Source organism: Molossus molossus, unplaced genomic scaffold (genome assembly GCF_014108415.1).
Source record: "Molossus molossus isolate mMolMol1 unplaced genomic scaffold, mMolMol1.p scaffold_m16_p_19, whole genome shotgun sequence".
Taxonomy (NCBI): domain Eukaryota; kingdom Metazoa; phylum Chordata; class Mammalia; order Chiroptera; family Molossidae; genus Molossus; species Molossus molossus.
The window spans coordinates 11197709-11214843 of NW_023425354.1; the positions used below are offsets into that span (position 1 = coordinate 11197709).

At 55.2% G+C, this 17135-nt stretch overlaps 1 protein-coding gene across 2 annotated transcripts in view; it reads left to right on the forward strand.

The window, feature by feature from the left end:
• The window catches only part of PRKCA (protein kinase C alpha), a 347330-nt gene that overhangs the window by 252893 nt on the left and 77302 nt on the right, over nt 1-17135 (forward strand). The gene's annotated exons all lie outside the window — the stretch shown is intronic.

Genomic DNA, 17135 nt, shown 5'->3' on the forward strand with positions numbered 1-17135 from the left:
CGGCGGGCATTCCGATGGCAGTCAGGTGACACGGAGGCAGGGCTCAGACACCGGGGCTTGTCGCCGCCTCGGAGCTGATCCGACTCAGCCACGGATCCCCATTAGCACGTCGTCTAGGAGACCGCTCTGTACGCAGATTCCCAAATGCTCAATGTCATTCCAAGTCCTGACCGCCGCGTGGGTGGGGGCACTCCGCCAGCATGGCCAGTGTATTGTCCCCTGGTGACAGAGGGACAGGGAAGCCAATTAAGCAAAACGCAGGGAGCGAGCATGGCGCCGGGGCGAGGGGAGGGGTGGTCCAGACGGTCAGTGGGCTCAGGCTGTGATGACCGAAGAGTCCGTCGAAAGGCAGTGACAACGGGACGCACCACTGAGTGTGGACGCGCCTCTGTGTCAGGCGTCGTGCTACGATCGCCACGTAGATGAACTCGTGTCGTCCTCACGACGACGCGATTCCGGCCTCGGTTTCCAGAAGAGCAGACTGGGGCACAAAGAGCTCAGCAGCTTGCGACGTCGGAGGAAGGAGCCGAGATGGGAGCCGAGGCATTTGGGCTCCATACCCTGTGCCTCTAACGATCACACCACGTGTACCTCCCCCAAACAGCCCAGCCGCGGGACCGGAATCCCCTGTCCGTGGGCCAGGACTCTCCCTCCTGGGGCTGTGTCTGGGTGGGCTCCGCCATAGCCTGCCTTTTCCTGTGGTTGGCCCCCCAGATCCACTTTGGGTAAATCAACACCCTGGATCGAGTTATCCAGCAGTCTTGCTGGCCCAGGACCCGTCTGATGTCCTCAGGTACTTGACATACCTGCCATACGCCACTCTGTAGACTTACGGTTTAGCTCTCAGGGGTCAACCTCGTATCCTTGCTTGGTTTTAATGGGAACACAAATATACACAACCATAAAGAGTAGAGCTTATGGTCCAAATGCAAAAAAGGAGGGAGGGAGGAAAGAAGGAAAGGGAGGGAGGGAGGAAAGAAGGAAGGAGGAAGGGGAAGGAGGAGGAGAGAGGGAAGGAGGGAGGAGGGAGAGAAGGGAAGGAGGGAGGGAGGAGGGAGGAAGGAAGGAAGGAGGGAGGGAGGGAGGAGGAAGGAAGGGAGGGGAAAGGAGGAGGAAGGGAGAGGGAGGAGGAAGAGGGAGGGAGGGAGGAGGAAGCAGGAAGGAAGGAGGGAGGAGAAGCTGTGACAGGGCAGTTCCCAGACACCCTTCACCCAGCATCCCTGATAGTACCATCCTTGCACAACTATAGTTTGAGTATCAAAGGAGTCACATTTTTAAATAGTGCGTGATACATTTGTGAAAAATAGATCCATGTGTTCCTCGCTAGAAATTGTGTTCAAAAGCCAAAAAGACCTCAAACTTACCCAGCACAAAAGGCCTACAAGGACTACAGAGCAAAGGTCCCTCAGAGCAGTCCCTGCGGGGGTGGCACCTTCCTCCGGGACTGCCGGCCCTCCTCCCAGCCCAGTGGCTCGGGCCAGTTTGCTTGGCAGTGATCTGACTACCAAGAATGGAGAACTTGCTGTGTACTTAGACTTTGGAGGACTGGACCTTTTTGTGTGTAGAGGACTTTATTATTTCATTGACCCCTCAGACACCACCACAAAGGACTACTACTCTCCGCATTTTCGAGGTGGGCCAGTGAGCTGAGCAAAGGGAAGGAAATCACTCCGTTATACCGTGGAAAAGTGATGGGGTGGGGGCTGGAGCCCAGGTCTGACTCCCACACCTACAGGCTATGAAACCCCACGTCTCTTATTTGTTAAAGCGTCTCCTTTCGAATAAGTAGCAAACCCATAAATATTTGCTGAACCCCTGTTCAGCACGCCGCATGCTCTTTGAGGTTACAGAAGGCCCAACTGCGGGACTCAGAACCAGGGGGGAAGGAGGAACACATGAAAGAATTAAAGGACAGTCCACGTCCAAGGGTAACCAAATGCTCAGGTAGGGGGGCCTTAAACGGTGCGTCCCTGGGGATGCTTGGGGGGAGGGCATAAGTGGGACTGCAGATACTGGAGAGGCAGAGAGGACGCAGACGGGACTGGGGAGCGAGCCTGGCGTCCAGGAGAGCACAGACAGCAACCACAAACCCGGACGAGGGGAGCAGTGGCCCGGGTGCCAGGGAGCTCGCGGAACTCGCACTCGAACCCCGAGCTGCCGTGTGAAGGGTGCATCAGCTCCCTCTCCGTGTTTCCTGCGCAGAGTCGCTCGAACGGAACACAGTTTCCAAAGTGGAAGAAACTCCCCAGGGCCTCCTGCTGTGGGCGGAAGTCCCCTCTGAGACGGGGACGAGTTTCCTGTCTGGGCTGGTGCGGTATTTGTAGGAAAGGCCTCCGATTTCCTGCTGTTTTTATTTCTTCCCTTTGGTCAGTGGTGCTGATGTTATCTGAACAGTGTCTCTCTTTTTTTTTTCCATTCAGTACGCGATCTTAATAGCTTTTCTACATTCTTTATGTTTTTATTTCATGTGAAGGAATGGTAAAAAAAAAAAAATTCCTCGCGGGAACCCATTTTCAATTTAATGTTGCAAGTAAATGGAAAAAATATTGTATGCTTTATAGCTGCTTCAGGAACACATCTCTCCCCCAAAGAGGTTATTCTGCAGGAGTCTAATTTCCCCACACACCTTGGGTGTTCATTCGGCACAGAGAAAGAGATTCTCAAAGGAGTCCGGTGGGGGGGCTCCGGCGGGCTCTGGGATTCTTGCGTCGGCAGGATCCCATCATCCGTCTGCCTCCCAGGACTGTGTGCGATACGGTGCCCGTGACTCACCACCGCGTTGCTGCGACTAAACTAGTACCATTCCCCCCACGTTTCCACCCTACCCCAGCGAGCGTCTGCAGAGCCCATTCGTCCCTGCGTCCACGGTGGGTGACCGTGCATTCCTTCAGTCGCCTGCTCGTTATACACTGACCCAGCACGGAGCCAGCCCTCCGCGGGGCGCCCGGCTGCTGAGAGAATGAAGACATGCCTCACGCCATGGAAGGTGCCGTCTTTGGGGGCACTGTGACGTGAAAAAGGATGGCAGGGCAGCGCACCAGGGCATTGAACGCGGGGCGCACCTGAGGACGGCTGCCCACAGGAAGAGAGAGCGGAACCGGGGGTGGGGGGCTCCCAGGTCAGGACGCGGAGCCGTGGAGGGGCATGGCGTGTTCGGGAAGCTGGGCACGGCCCAGGAATTGGGGGATTCTGAGTGTGAGGTGGGGAGAGCTGGAGAGAAGTTTCTCTTCAGGGGATTAGGGCTGCAATCCTCCCACTCGGCAGAACACAGCCCTTAGAAGTCATGCAGTGGGCTCCAAGTAAATTCTTCTTCCTGGGGCTGTTTTCAATAAGGGTGGAACATCGGGCTCCTGCCCTGCACTCTGGACATCACCCTGAGGCTGGCAGTGACCCTTGACTCTCTCTGCCAATGCTGGGAAAGAGGGGGTACGGCAGGTACTTCTTGGTTGCCTAAAGGTTTTGCAGGAATGTTTTTGCGATAGATGGGCTTGTAGGACATGCTGACGGCGTGGGGCTGCCAGCTAGGAGGAGTTGGACTGGGCTACCTGCTTGAAGGAAAGGCAGTAGTTGGAGGTCATTCCTGTTCAAACCCTGGGCTGCGAGATTTGGACCTAGCTCAGGTGTGCAGGTGGACGTGCCGGTCCATTGCGTTAGGTGGGCGAGGGGTCAGCAGGACCTGCTTACCCTCAACTCTGCCCAGATTGCCCATTATTGGCGATGCTACATTTGATCATCTGGTGAAGGCCTTTCATCAGGTCCCTCGGCTGCAAAGGTAACCTTTTCTGTTTGTAAGTAGTAAGGAGTGGGGGTGCCCTGCTCAGCGGAGGATTCTCTGCCCCCAGTGCCCAGGCGTGCCCTGCCCTCTCCCCCCCACAGCTGACCCCTGGCCCTGGCCGGGGAGGAGGGCAGGCGGGCTCACACCCCTTTCCCTTTCATGTGGACGCGGCCCACCCGCTGCTGAATGTTTGCAGAAGTGTTTGCAATTTCACATTTCCAGCCTGCGGCGGGTGTCGAGGGCGCTCTGGTGGCACTTCAACAGCTGCAATTACTGCAGTGTCGCTGGCACCTGGGGAGTGAAGGTCTGTCATTATCCCGCCGCGAGCCTCCCAGGTGCCACGGCTGAGGTGATGGCTGGAGACAAAGTCGCAGCAGGGAATCTGGCTGAACTCGCCCCTGCTCAAGAGAAGAGTGCAGTGGGCAGGGGTGGCCGGGGGCCCCCTCAGGGTGCCTTCTGACTGCGTGACCTGGCCAGACAGACGAGTGGCCCGACTGCGTCCTTTCTCGCCTCCGCCGCTGGCTCTCCCTCACTGGCCCTGGTCCTTGCCCACGCAGACTGGTCCTCGCTGTCGCACGGTCAGCCTCAGAAGAACCCATCTCTGGTCGTGGCCCCCGTGCACATCCGGGCACATCCTTTGCAAAAAGAAACAGCAACCACCTCTCAGCGGAAAACAAGGGGCGGTTTGCCTGTGCGGCGGAGGGCTTGCACGTCGTCCGTGCGAACATGTGTGCTGCCAGGCGAGGCGAGGAGGTCGGCGACGGATGCGTCACTGTCTCCTCCTGGACTGGACACGCCTCAGTATCCGGGGTCACACGTCTGCGGGACCCCTTCGGCAGCCAGTACCTTGGCTGGCTCCTCAGTCTTCTCCCTCATGCCTTCTCCTCCAGGCCCCTCAACCCCTTGACACTCTGGGATCCAATTGTAAAGAAAATCTAGATGGCTCTGGCCGGTTTGCTCAGCGGTTAGAGCATCAGCCTGCAGACCAGAGCCGTGGGTTTGATTCCGGTCAAGAGCACATACCTCAGTTGTGGTTCAATCCCCGGCCCTGGTCAGGGTTGTGCAGGAGGCAACCAGTCAGGGTATCTCTCTCACGTCACTGTTTCTCTCTCTCTCTCCCTCCCTCCCTCCCTCCCTTCCTCCCTCCCTCCCTCCCTTCCTCCCTCCCTCCTTCCCTCCCTCCCACTCTATTTGAAGATAAATGGAAAAGTATCCTCGGGTGAGGATTAAAAAAAAAGCAGGTGCTGTTTCCCAGTGGGAAGGCCGCTCCCCACCGCCCACCTTTGCTCGCGCCGTCCACCCCGCCCCCTCAGGAACATCTTTCTCACATTCTGCTCTGGGTACCTTTATGAAACCTCTCCGAACATGTTCTGCCTTACCTAAAACTGGGCACTCTCGTCGTGCTCTTTGTGATGTATATGATGCAGTGTCGCTCATGTGTTCATTGACGTGGTGATGTCCCTCCCCCAGACTGTTAGCCCTTCGAGGTCAGAGGTGGTGTCTGTCTCCCGCACCCCGCCCAGTGCCTTGAATTTGTGCCTAATACGTGTTTGTTGAGCCGATGCTGCTGCTGCTGCTGCTGCTGCTGATGATGATGATGATGATGAATGTATCCAGTAGGTTCAACATAAAATAATTACTCAGCTTTACACTGTGCTCCTCTATCCCCAATCCAAGCAACTCTTCTCATCGTAGCTGGATCAAGTTTAAATGACCCTGTTTCAGGTCATTCATGAAGCCACATGATTCCTGGGGTCCTTTAGAGAAACACAGACAGGGAAGAGGTTGCATCTTCTCAAAGAGACATTTCGAGACATCCTGGCTGTGGGGCAGTGTCCTGACCTAGCTTTGGCAGAACGAAATGTCAAATGTGTACCAACCAGCCGCGTGCCTCCCACGGATTGTTATTCCTGTGCAGTGACTCCAACATAGATTTCCACCCTGGAGCTTAGTCACTGCAGGCTCGTTGGGGGCAGCAAAACGGGGAGGGATGAGGAGTTGCCCGTGTCAGTTCCTTCACCCCGAGTTTGCCTTTGTCTTAAATTACCCAGGGATCCAAGCTGAGCATGACATGGCTTCTCGTTCCCCTCCTTCAGAGACTCTCAGGCCCCTGGATTCCTTTTGTTTTTTAAGATTTTTATAATTTTTATTTATTGATTTTAGAGAGAAGGAGAGAGAGAGAAACATCGATTTGTCGTTCCACTTACTTATGCATTCCGTGGTTGCTTCTCCCGTGTGCTTTAACTGAGGATCGAACCCACAACCTTCCCATATCAGGATGATGCTCTAACCAATGGTTTTCAAAGAAATTTAAATTCTTCCCAGGGACCTCAGTTGTCCATCTATTTTGACTTAAGTGATTCCTGCCATGAAGAAACATTCTTGTCCTGGCCCGTTTGGCCCAGCCGTTAGAGCATCAGCCCAAGGACTAAAGAGTCTCGGGTTCGATTCCAGTCAAGGGCATGTACCTTGGTTGCTGTTCGTCCCCCTCCCTGGTCAGGGTCGTGTGAGAGGCAACCGCTCTCTCACTTTGATATCACCACCACCACCACCACCACCACCACCACCACCACCACTCTATCTGAAGATAAAGTGGAAAAATATCCTCAGGTGAGGGTTTAGTAAAAAAACAAAAACGAACGAAGCAGCAGCAGCCTGCTTAAGATGGGCTTTGAATGCCTGCCTCCCTGGGAGAGGAGAAACAAATTATTTCTGGGGCTCCTTTAAGATCGCCCCCTTAGCATATAGGGGCATTGACACTGACTGAGCAGGTCATTCTGGTGCAGGATTTTAATTGCTTCTAATTATAGGATTATCATTTAAGCACAAGATTAATTGCCATGAAATTATTGCAAAGAGCTTGAGCTTCTTCTGGAAAATAAACGCCTTAGCCAAGTGAGGACTCTCATAGATGCTTGCAGAGGATGTTTTTTTAACCACCTCCGTGGAAACCCTCCTTTAACTCTTTGACGGGAGAGGAGACGTGAAAGGGGTCGGGATGGAAATGGGAACACAGAGCAGACCGGTGCCCCGTGTGCCCCCCAAGCAAAAGGCTGGAAAACAGGAGCATCCGTGTTCGGGAATCATTTGGTTCACCCATGGAAAACGCCCCCAGATAAAGGCCGAGGTGTTTGCTCTCTGATTCAAAAGAGCTCGAAGCGGCAGGTGCGGTCTTACGTATGGTTCCCTCCGACACTAGCCACTCGGGTATCCCCCAGACATGTGCCTTTCCAGTGTTTTGCGAAGCAGTCTGCAGTTAACGTGTACGCCCGTGACCTGGGTCCGGGCATCGAAATGGTGCAGGCACACCTGATGCCGTTCGTCTCGGCCGCGAGGCATTTCCACGCGGAAAGAGTGCAGATTTCCTGAGAACCTCCGAGATAAGTTCGCTCCTGGGTGGCTCCGAAGTATCCGTGTTGAACTGAGCGGGGAGCGGCCCCCCGGGCGAGCTCCGCACCAGAGCCTCCCCACGGGGATGTTCTTGACTGAGAAGAACAGTGGTTGTACCTTACCGCCCATTTGGTAATTAATGCAAGGTTTGTGGTTAATTAAAGACAGTCAGGGTTTCTTTTAAAACCAAGGCAGGCCTTTCCCCCCCGAACAATGAAGCGAGAACATTGCAAGGCAAACCTTCTGTAGAAGTGCCGAGGCGGGGGTGCTGGCTCCGGGGAAGTGGCACGAGGGGAAGCCGCGTCCCCGCTCAGACCCGCTGGAGGCAGGGGGTGCGATCCAGAGAAACGCCTGCTCCTCTGAACACCCAGCGGGGAGGTGTGGACAGGGGGCTCTTGTTCTGGAAAATACCGACTTCCCCTTTGTGACGTCACTGTGCCTACGGCCAGCCACCGCTGGGAGTGGGGGTGCAGGGCATGGGGGCATGTTGCTCTGGCTACATTGCCACTCGTTTCGTAGGCTGCCTCGGTGGCTCCCCGCAGAGGAACCTGGAGGGCGAACATCTGCCCAGGGGCCAGGAGCAAAGTGTGTGCCCGCTACACATTGTAAACAGCGCTGTCCTGCCCCCTGGCTTCTTCCTGAGCTGCTCCGTCTGCCCCCAGGAGAGCAGGGACTCTGTTATCCTCAGAGCTCTGGGCTTCTACAGGATGCCAACATACTCTGGAAGGAAAGTCCTCAGCACGCTTCAATGACTAACCCTCCGTGTGTGTGTGGGGGGGGGGGCTATGTTTATCAGATGATGAGGTGACCTGGTTTTAGCGGAAACTGGCATTGGCTTTGGAGCCCCACAGACCGGATGTGATTCCCACCTGGGGCTAAGCAATGCTCAGTGTGAGGGTTGTCACTCTGTGACTGGAGTCTCATTGATACTCACTGAAGGGGACGTGTCACTTGACTGACAGTGATCGCCGTCTGTCCTGACTTATTTCTGGCGGATAACCACAGTGGGACTCCAGGCACGCTCAGGAAAGCCTGCGGCCAGACTTCATCTGCGTCTCCTTCACTGCACCTGCCCGCCAGGCACGGCCTGGGAACACTGGAATCAGCACCTTCGGATCGAAGGGCCTGTAGGAGTGCGTGTGAATCTCCGAGTGTTGGCCTCAGAGATGCCAGCTCGCCACGGACCTTAGCCTCATCACCCAACTTCTCTCTGCTTCTGTTTGCACGTCTGCAGATTAAACCACTTGAACTGTGAACTGTAGGGTTCCCTCTGGCTCTAGCGTTTTATGTCTGTGACGGTCATTTCAGAGGCCAAGCTAATCGGCGCCAGTCAGCAGGGCGGCACGGACTCGCAGAGGCTCTGGGCACCCTGCAGGGGTGAGGCTGAGCAGCAGGGCCGCGCGGACCCTCGGAGGCTCTGGGCACCCTGCAGGGGTGAGGCTGAGCAGCAGGGCCGCGCAGACCCGCGGAGGCTCTGGGCACCCTGCAGGGGTGAGGCTGAGCAGCAGGGCCACGCAGACCCGCGGAAGCTCTGGGCACCCTGCAGGGGTGAGGCTGAGCAGCAGCGGCCTCGAGGTGTTCCAGCAAGTCTGAACAGCCAGTGCCTTCCAGCGACATCTTATTTGGAGTGACATTCCCATTAAAGGGGGAGGAGGTGGTGCCCACCGTCCTCCTCTGTAGACCAGAGTTTGAAAACATTGCTATGACCCGACCCCCGCATCTGACACGTGTCAGAACCAAGGGGTAGAGCAGGAAGGCTAGCGAAGGTGTTTGGGGATGTAAGGGACAAAGCCACACCCCAGCGCACTCTTAGGACGGAGAGCTAGCGAAAGGAATCGGAGTGGCCTGTGGAACTGAAGGGTGGATGCTGTGGGACCACAGACATAGTGGAAGCAGGGACCAGCTTTCTGCATCTCGCCGCCGCCCCTCTGCTGTCATTCGCTCTTTCAGAGCGAGTTAGGTGTCCCCCCTGCTGCAGAAACGTGGCCATGGGAGGCTGTCCGGCCTTGTCTCCTACGGCTTCTCCTGCTGGGTCAGGACCGAACCCAGAGCCCCAGGGGAGGAGTCATCGGCCTCCTTTGGGACACGTGCCACCTCTGGACTAGTCAGCTGTGGCCGAAGGGCAGGGTCGTATGTGAGGACAGATAAAGGTGGGGCAAGGACACGTGCAGGAACGGGATGGTGCTAGGCGGACAAACAATAGGTAGTGCAGATGCCGCTCGCCAGGCGCGTGCAGAAAGGTGCTTTGGGGGTAGGACTGGGGCCAGTCTCCTGCCTGCTGCGGCGCCCCGGCCTCCAGCCAGGTCACACCCCCATGAAACGACTAAGGAGCAGGGTCTGAGCTTCTGTGCACCAGTTGGCTATGACTCATGAGTCCCTTTTGAACAAATGAACCTATTCCCAGCCTGGCCAGTTTCCAAAAACAGCCAAGGATAAAGAAACAATTTTGATTCAGCGACATGCGTCCAGTCCAGCCACCGGCCGGCTCATTACCCCGTGCTGGCAGCTGTGGAACAGGACGCTCGGTTTTCCTGGGAGGGGTGTTGCTGCAGAGGCCCAGCGCTCAGAGCCCCCAGCAGGCACGGCCTCTGAATGGGGCTCAGTGAGAATGCACAGCAAGAGACCGGGAGGGGTGGCGGCGGGCGATTAGGGCCCACGAGCTGGACAAAGCCCGCGGCCTGCGCTTGCAGCCCTTTGGCCTGGAAGGGCGCTCGCCCCGGGCAGCGTTGGGTGCAGGCTGTCTGCTTCCTTGGCCCTGGCCGTCCTGTGCCTCTCGCCCCTGGAGCTCGGCTTGCGTGAGGAATTCCGGCTGCGAGAATGAGCTAGTTGGCCACGTGCTCACAGAGCCCCTGGATGCTGCCTTGGCTTTCATGCAGCGGGGGAAGGAAAGCCAGGCCCACTTTACCTGAGTCACCCCCACCGTCCGGAAAGGGGTGTGTCTCCTGCATGGTTTGTAGACGGGGGTGATTATGCCGAGAACGGCACTTGGATCTCAAAGACCCACCTCCTACGGCCTCCCGGGGACTAGAATCTGCACCCTGTGGATCAGCTTGGACTTGCGGGTTCTACAGTCCTGGCCGGCCTCCCGTGTCATCTGACTCCCACTTGACGCTTTCACTGATACGGTGATGCCTGAGCACCGTGGCCTGGCGGTGTGCACGCACCTTGGTTACTTCCCTGCATTGGAAGTTTCACTTCCAAGATCCTCTGTCCCCCGTGCGTCTTTCCAGAGTTCATCTCTAAGAGCCCTGCGCGAGGTCGGCGGCACGCGGTCACCTTGTGCTGGCTGGGGGCGTTGACACGAGGGCCCAGACAACCCGAGGGCCATGAGAAGGCTCAGGTTGTCTTTGTTCTTTTCTTTTTGACTGTGGTTGAGGTGATTAAGGCTTTGCCAGGTAAAAATCTCTTAGCCTCAACATCATAAGTTTAATTAACATTTATCTTGAGCTTTGTATTCCCAGACTAAAGACTGCAGTGGTATCACACACAGAAAGGCTGGAAAATGGCCTGTTATAATTTTCTCTGTCTCCGCCAGGACTGTATGTTCCGAAGACAAACACTCATAGTCTCTCATTCACAGGAACCCCCAGTAGCCACAGATAGGGTGCCCCTCAGAGATTCAGCTCTCAGCCCCTTTTTGGTGACCAAGAAGCTGTGAGAGGGTCATTGGTCCTGCAGGGGGTGGGAACAGCCCTGGGAGGGACAGCGGATCCCCCTCCTGCCGACTGATGGAGCATGTGGACTGTCACCGGCTAACCGGGTGTCATGGGCGATGCTCAGCCGGGATGTTCCTGGCAGGGAGGCCCAGGGAAGGCCACCAGGAGAGGGGGCCCCCTCAGGCAAGCTGGCAGAGCCATTTCTGGGGTGATCGGCCTCCAGGTTCCCACACTTAACCCCTTGCATAGAGGTTAAGTTTCCTTGGGCTCTGTCTCCTGAGGACTCAGCCACTTCAGGGGAAAAGAAAGAAGCAATCTAGGAAAAAAAAAACAAAAAAACCAATAAACATTTTTGTCTCTGTCTGCCACACTGATGTGAGCGGTTATGATTTTATTAGCAGTGGCCTCAGAGCCAGGTCTGATTAAATTTAATTTAATCTCCCCGACTGTGTTCAGTTTGGCTCAGCCTATTTTAAGCACAGATGAAGGGGAAGCAGTCAGACCGAGGGGGGCGGATGAGGGAGGGGTGGCAGGTACCTTCCAATCCCGCCCTGGCTACTCAAGCTCAGCCCCTCTTGATATAAAGCCAGTGACCATGGAGACAAGCCGGCCAGACCAAGTTCTAGTTCTCACTGTGGATTCATCTCTGGTGTCATCTTGTTCCTCTGAGAAAGGAAACGTTCGATCCTCTGGGTGGGGGAGGGGAGAATAGTAATTATGCAGCCAGAAATACAAATGGTGTCAGGAGAGAGCTGAATAATGACACTTCCCCCTGCCCGTCCCTTTCTCCATTTAGCAGACTCTGTCCTTGTATGGTTGTAGTTCTTTCTTTTGGGGGTGCTCCGTTGCTGGGAGATCGGAGGATGCCAGGGCATCCTAGGACCCCCCTGCCGTCTGGCAACTTGAGGAATTATTTCCAGCATGGAGGACAACATAAAGGACCTTTAACTCCCTAGGAGGCGGACCAGGAACATACAGCCTTGGACGTAGGCGACATGTTCGTGAGAATGAGGACATAAACGTAGGTTATCAGTTCGCAGTCAGCTTGTGTTCGAGTGGAAGGACTCTCAGAGTTTCCTAGTCCAGACAGCTCGCTGCTTTCTAGACAGATTCCGTGGTTCACCAGAGGTTGCCCGAGAAAGCGAGTGGAGGGCAGAGCAGGCTGGAGAGCCACGCTCCGCGCCCCGGGCCCCCCGGCCTCTGCTGTCCTTCCAGCCCTGTCTGGAGGGTCTGGAAGTTCGGTGACATCATAGCTGGAGGGGAAATGACCAGTAAGATGACGTAGAGTTGAGTTAAACAGACAGGCTTGACCTCTGAAGGACAGACCCACCGTGGCAGCCCGTTGAAAAGCTACCCACCCCGTGGCAGGATAACGGTGAGAGCGCACAGGTGGTGTGAGGGCCACGAGAAATGACCGCCGGCAGCAATGGATCCCCCGGTTAACCGGGCTTTCTAGAAACGGGGATTCCAGGAGCTGCTTCAGAATTCTACATTGAATTAGGTAAACCAGCTGTTAACCCTGAAATGCCGGCTCCCTCTGTCCCTCGGAAAACACAGAAACCCACACTCGAGATGGACAGCCCACTTTCTGCCGTCTTAGAGAACTTTCTCTGAGCCTACATGGGTCAGCGTTAAGGGGAAAAAAAATTAGCAGTGGTCTGGCCATACTTGGTCCATGAAACAGCAAAGCCCTGAGCTCCTGAAAGAAAGCAGGAGGAGTCTCTTTTTTTATTTTTATTCTTTGGTGCATGCCCCTAGCGGGAACCGAACCCGACACTCTGCTCCGCAGGCCGACGCTCCAACCACTGAACCAAACCAGCCAGGGCAGCAGGAGGATTCTCGGTGCCTCCCCCAGGCTCCAAGAAACGGTCTTCACCAGCCAAAAACCCCAGGAGATCCCCCTTCACTGCAGAGGGTCTCGGACGTATCATTCCACACGCACAGTGTAATTTCCAAAGGAACAACCAAAGGGTCGGCCAGGGGAACGGGCTGGTCACGGCGCAGTATGTCCTGAGGGTCATAAAGTACAGTGGACAGGTGTGAAGGTGAAAACCTCGGTGTGGGTGGGACTCTGAAAGGATGCCGTTGGCTCAGTGTGTGTGTGACGACCAGGCACTGGGAAATGATACCTCCTGGGCCGGATCACAGAGACACAGTGATACTGGGTCGGGATACTGCATGTCAGTGTGAGGGCCGGTGAGTTCTGAGGGAGTTCACCAGCTGCCAGCGTTAAAGCCAGAAGTCCGTTATATAATAAAGGTTTTCTGGATGCATATGTGAAAAAATTGACCAATTCGTTAGTTTACCTGTTTTTACTCCTATGGGTGCATTTGTGTAATTCAAATTAAGTATACATGAAAAGTTTGATTTCACAGGAAAGTTTTCTAGGTGGATTACAGTAATTTTAAAGTTACACCGAATAGGTCTAGTAGATGCCCGTGTTCACCAGTCCTGCGAGGAAACAAATGCACACGGTGGGGCGGGGCTTAGCCCATGGGAACACCGCCCTCGCGCATTCAAACCGCTGCAGAAAGTCACGCCACGTGACGACAGAACCAGTCACCGCTCCAGAGGCCGTGTGGTCACGGGCTAACCATTCGCCAACATTGTTTACCAGCGGTGCCTCTTGGATTTAAATATGTAGACGATAGTTGTAGATACACAATATTTATTTACGCCAGCAGAATTACTACAGTGGTTTTTTCCCCCCAACATATGGCCCCTTCACTAAAATGTGTTTAAAATAACAGTGAATTAGTAACAAAAAGTATGACCTGTTAATTTAATGATCAGCAAATCTTGGTTAAAAGCATTTCAAAATGAATAGGGTGGCCCTGGCCAGTTTTCTCAGTGGTTAGAGCGTTGGCCTGCGGTCCAGAGAGACCCGGGTTCGGTTCCCGCTAAGGGCACGTACCTCGGTTGCAGTTTGTCCCCAGCCCTGGTTGGGTCGTGCGAATGGCAGCCACTCGATGTGTCCCCTTTACATTGATGTTTCTCTCTTTCTCCCTCCCTCCCGCTCTATCTGAAAAACAAAATGTCCTTGGGTGAGAATTAAAAAAAAAATGAACAAGGCTTGCTTTCATTTTCACATGTGACTTGCAGGCTGGAAATGCTTCACGTTAAATCCGAAGTTCGTTACTTCGAGGTCTTTTCCCGAGGTCCACGGACTGTCCTTCTCACCTCCAAGCTCTCTTTCCTGAGTTTACTCCCACGGGGCTTGGGTTGGAGAGTTGCTGACTTACGTTTTGGGGTATGTGAACGGCCACGGAGTTCACCGGGACAGAAGTTACACTCTTAGCTCCAGGCAGTGAGTCTCACCGTGAAACAGAACATCCCGCAGATGTGTCCAGCGTGTGAGATGACTGTGTCCCTGAGCCCAGGTTTTTGTATGGGGATGAGCAGGTGTATTTTTGGTTCCTCTCCTCCTTCCTGCCTCAGTCTGGGATTGCGATAAAGGAACAAACATTACAGATGTATGGGCCATATTATTGACATGGAAGAGGTCAGATCCAAACCCTGTGGATTTCATCGACACGGATGGCGTCAGCTGAGTGACACAGCGGTTAGAACAGGTGGACCAAGCCGACCGGCACCAGAACCTCAGTGTGTTCACAGAATCACAGTCAGAAACGGTTCATCGTTGTTGATGACATCTTTGCGTTTTCTTGAAATCGTGAGAATTTCTACCTGGTGATTTTTTTTCTCCAGGAGTAAACTGCCCTTTCCGGTGTGTTTTTCCTGAAAGCTAGTGCCGTGTCATCCGTCCTTGAGTCTGCGCGAGCTCGGTGGTCATTTCCTCAAAGTAGTAAACGTTGTCGAAAGCGTGCGTGACTTGGCCTTTCTCTGGATTCTCCACCCGCAGGCCTGTGAGGTTTTCCCTTGTCCGAGAGTCCCTCCAAATGGACACTTGATGTACTGCATCCAACAGATGAAACGTTTGCAAGCCTTTCCCTCAGCTTTGGCTTTTCAGCCAAACAGGAATCCACTGGGCACTGGGGGTTCTGCCTTACCTGGTGCTGACCCTGGGGGGGGGGCACACCCAGGTGTGGGATCTCTCAGTCTGTAGAGATGAACTCCAGTGGGCTGGGCGGGCAGTGGATGGAAAGTCAGAGAAGATGGGTTGTGCGCCCTGGCCGGTTTGGCTCAGCGGTTAGAGCGTCGGCCTGCGGTCCGGAGAGACCCGGGTTCGGTTCCCGCTAAGGGCATGTACTTCGGTTACAGTTTGTCCCCGGCCCTGGTTGGTCGTGCGGTGGCAGCCACTCGATGTGTCCCTTTCACATCGATGTTTCTCTCTCTCTATCTCTTCCTCTCTCTCCCTCCCACTCTATCTGTACAAAAAATGGAAAAATGTCCTCGGGTGAGGATAAAAAAAAAAAGATGGGTCGTGCGCCCGAGTAAGGGCCAGTGGCACTGAGCCTGATGCACAGGTGTGCTCCAGGGGCCCAGGGACGGGCAGCATGAACCCAGAATCGCAGGACGGGGGCGGCCTGGAGATTCCTGTATTTAGCAGGAGTTACTGAGTGCGTACCAAGGTGCTGCGCCGGGCAGTGTAGGTTCAACGATTCCTAGCAGAGGCACTGGCCTCATTGGTGCAGAACAGGTCTTTGGGGTTATAGAAATAGTGAGTGTGATAGGTTGGGTGTCGTTACATATTTAACATACTTACCAGTCAACCAGTCCGAGCCGATGCCAGCTCCTGAGTCGTGCCCCCACTCCTGGGCGAGTGTGGACCGAGGACGGAGCATCCCTGAAATGCAGGTAGAAATGTTAAGGAAAATAAGACCACAGGCTAAAAGGCCTCTTGTCTCTCTTTGGGGGCCTCAGAAATACTGAGCCACTCAAGCTGCGATTGAAACCCTCTCGGTTCTCGTGTTTGCGAGAGGAGAAGGTGACTTCTGGTTTCTCCCAGCTAGACAGTTTCCCTAGTCAGCCTGGTGAGTTCTTGATCAGCTGTCCCCTAGCCGAGCAACACTTCAGTTGTTAATTTTACCAGACTGAGCTGGACCATGAGGGGACGCCCACTGACATACCCTTGTTCGTGCTCATGGAGAATGTGCCCACTGCCAGGGACGGACAGCCTTCCTTCCTTCCACCTCCCTCCCGTGGGCAGTTCCCAGTGAGTTCTCCTCCCCATTGCCAGGACATCTCCCAGCTCCCAGACCTCTTCCCATCCCCAGCCAAAGTCGGCGTCACCTAGAGGGATGCTGCCTGTCCCTCTGTGCACGGGTTCTGAGAGGGTGTCCTCAGTCCTTGGAGAGCCAGGCTCCTACGGCGTACAGCGAAGGTCCTCAGCCCAGAGCCCCTGAATGCCTCAGAGTGTCCTAAGCACAGTAATGTTGTGCTAAAGGGGTTGATGGCTTATAGAGAATAAAGAATCTGGTCGCAAGGGTGTGAGGGTGGACCTGTCGCCCAGAGTTAAAGTCCGTGTGCATCAGAATTGTGACTTGGGAGCTGCACCTGTCGTGCCGCTCCCTTGGGCCAGCTGGAACCTGCCTAGTGCCACCCTCCTCTGCGGTGACCTGCGCCAGCCTGATGGCGGTGGCCTTGCGGGTTCTGGCCCTTCGCAGGGTCCCAGCCTGCCGGCCATCACCTGGGACGTGCCCACCTTTGCCAGGGTCTGTGTCTCTGGTGGTTTGAGAGGCTCCTGCTGAGACATCCTCATCCCAGAGCTTTGCCTATTGCTAGACAGCTTGACCGCCCCCGAAGTTTCTCGTGAAGGGCGTTCGGTAACTCCTGTTCCGGAAGCAATCTGTCAGCCTAGTTCCAGCCCGCACTGGGGGGCTGGCTCCCGGCTCCCGGCTCCTGGCTCCTGGCTCCCGGCACAGCGTGAGGGAACAGCAGCTTCCCGGCCCGGCTTCTCCCTGCAGCAGCAGCAGCAGCAGAGGCTCAGCCAGGTGAAAACAGACCCGGAGAACAGGGCGTTCTTCCTACGAGCGGAACCGGGAAAGTGTAACCCAGAGGAAACACGAGAACTTTGTGGCGTGGCTGCGTTTCCACGTGATTCAGACCTTGGGGAGGGGGCGGTAAAGGTTCTTTTACCCTTTTTCTGTCTGATCCAGCCCCTGGGCCACGTGAAATGCTGCTGAAGCGGCGAGGGGGTGGCCTTCTCCGTGGGACAAGCCCGGGCTCTAAGGCCCAGCCAGGTTCCCTGCCCGCTGTCCTCTAACAGGTCAGCTCTTCTGCATCCCCCTGCTGCTGGGTACACGCTCCTTTAAATTCCCACTTCCAGCACAGCTGTTGCAGAATTAAAGAATGGCCCCATTGATGCATTGTCACCCTCCCTGTTTGCCCTGGGTCCCTGGGTGCAGCCTTGC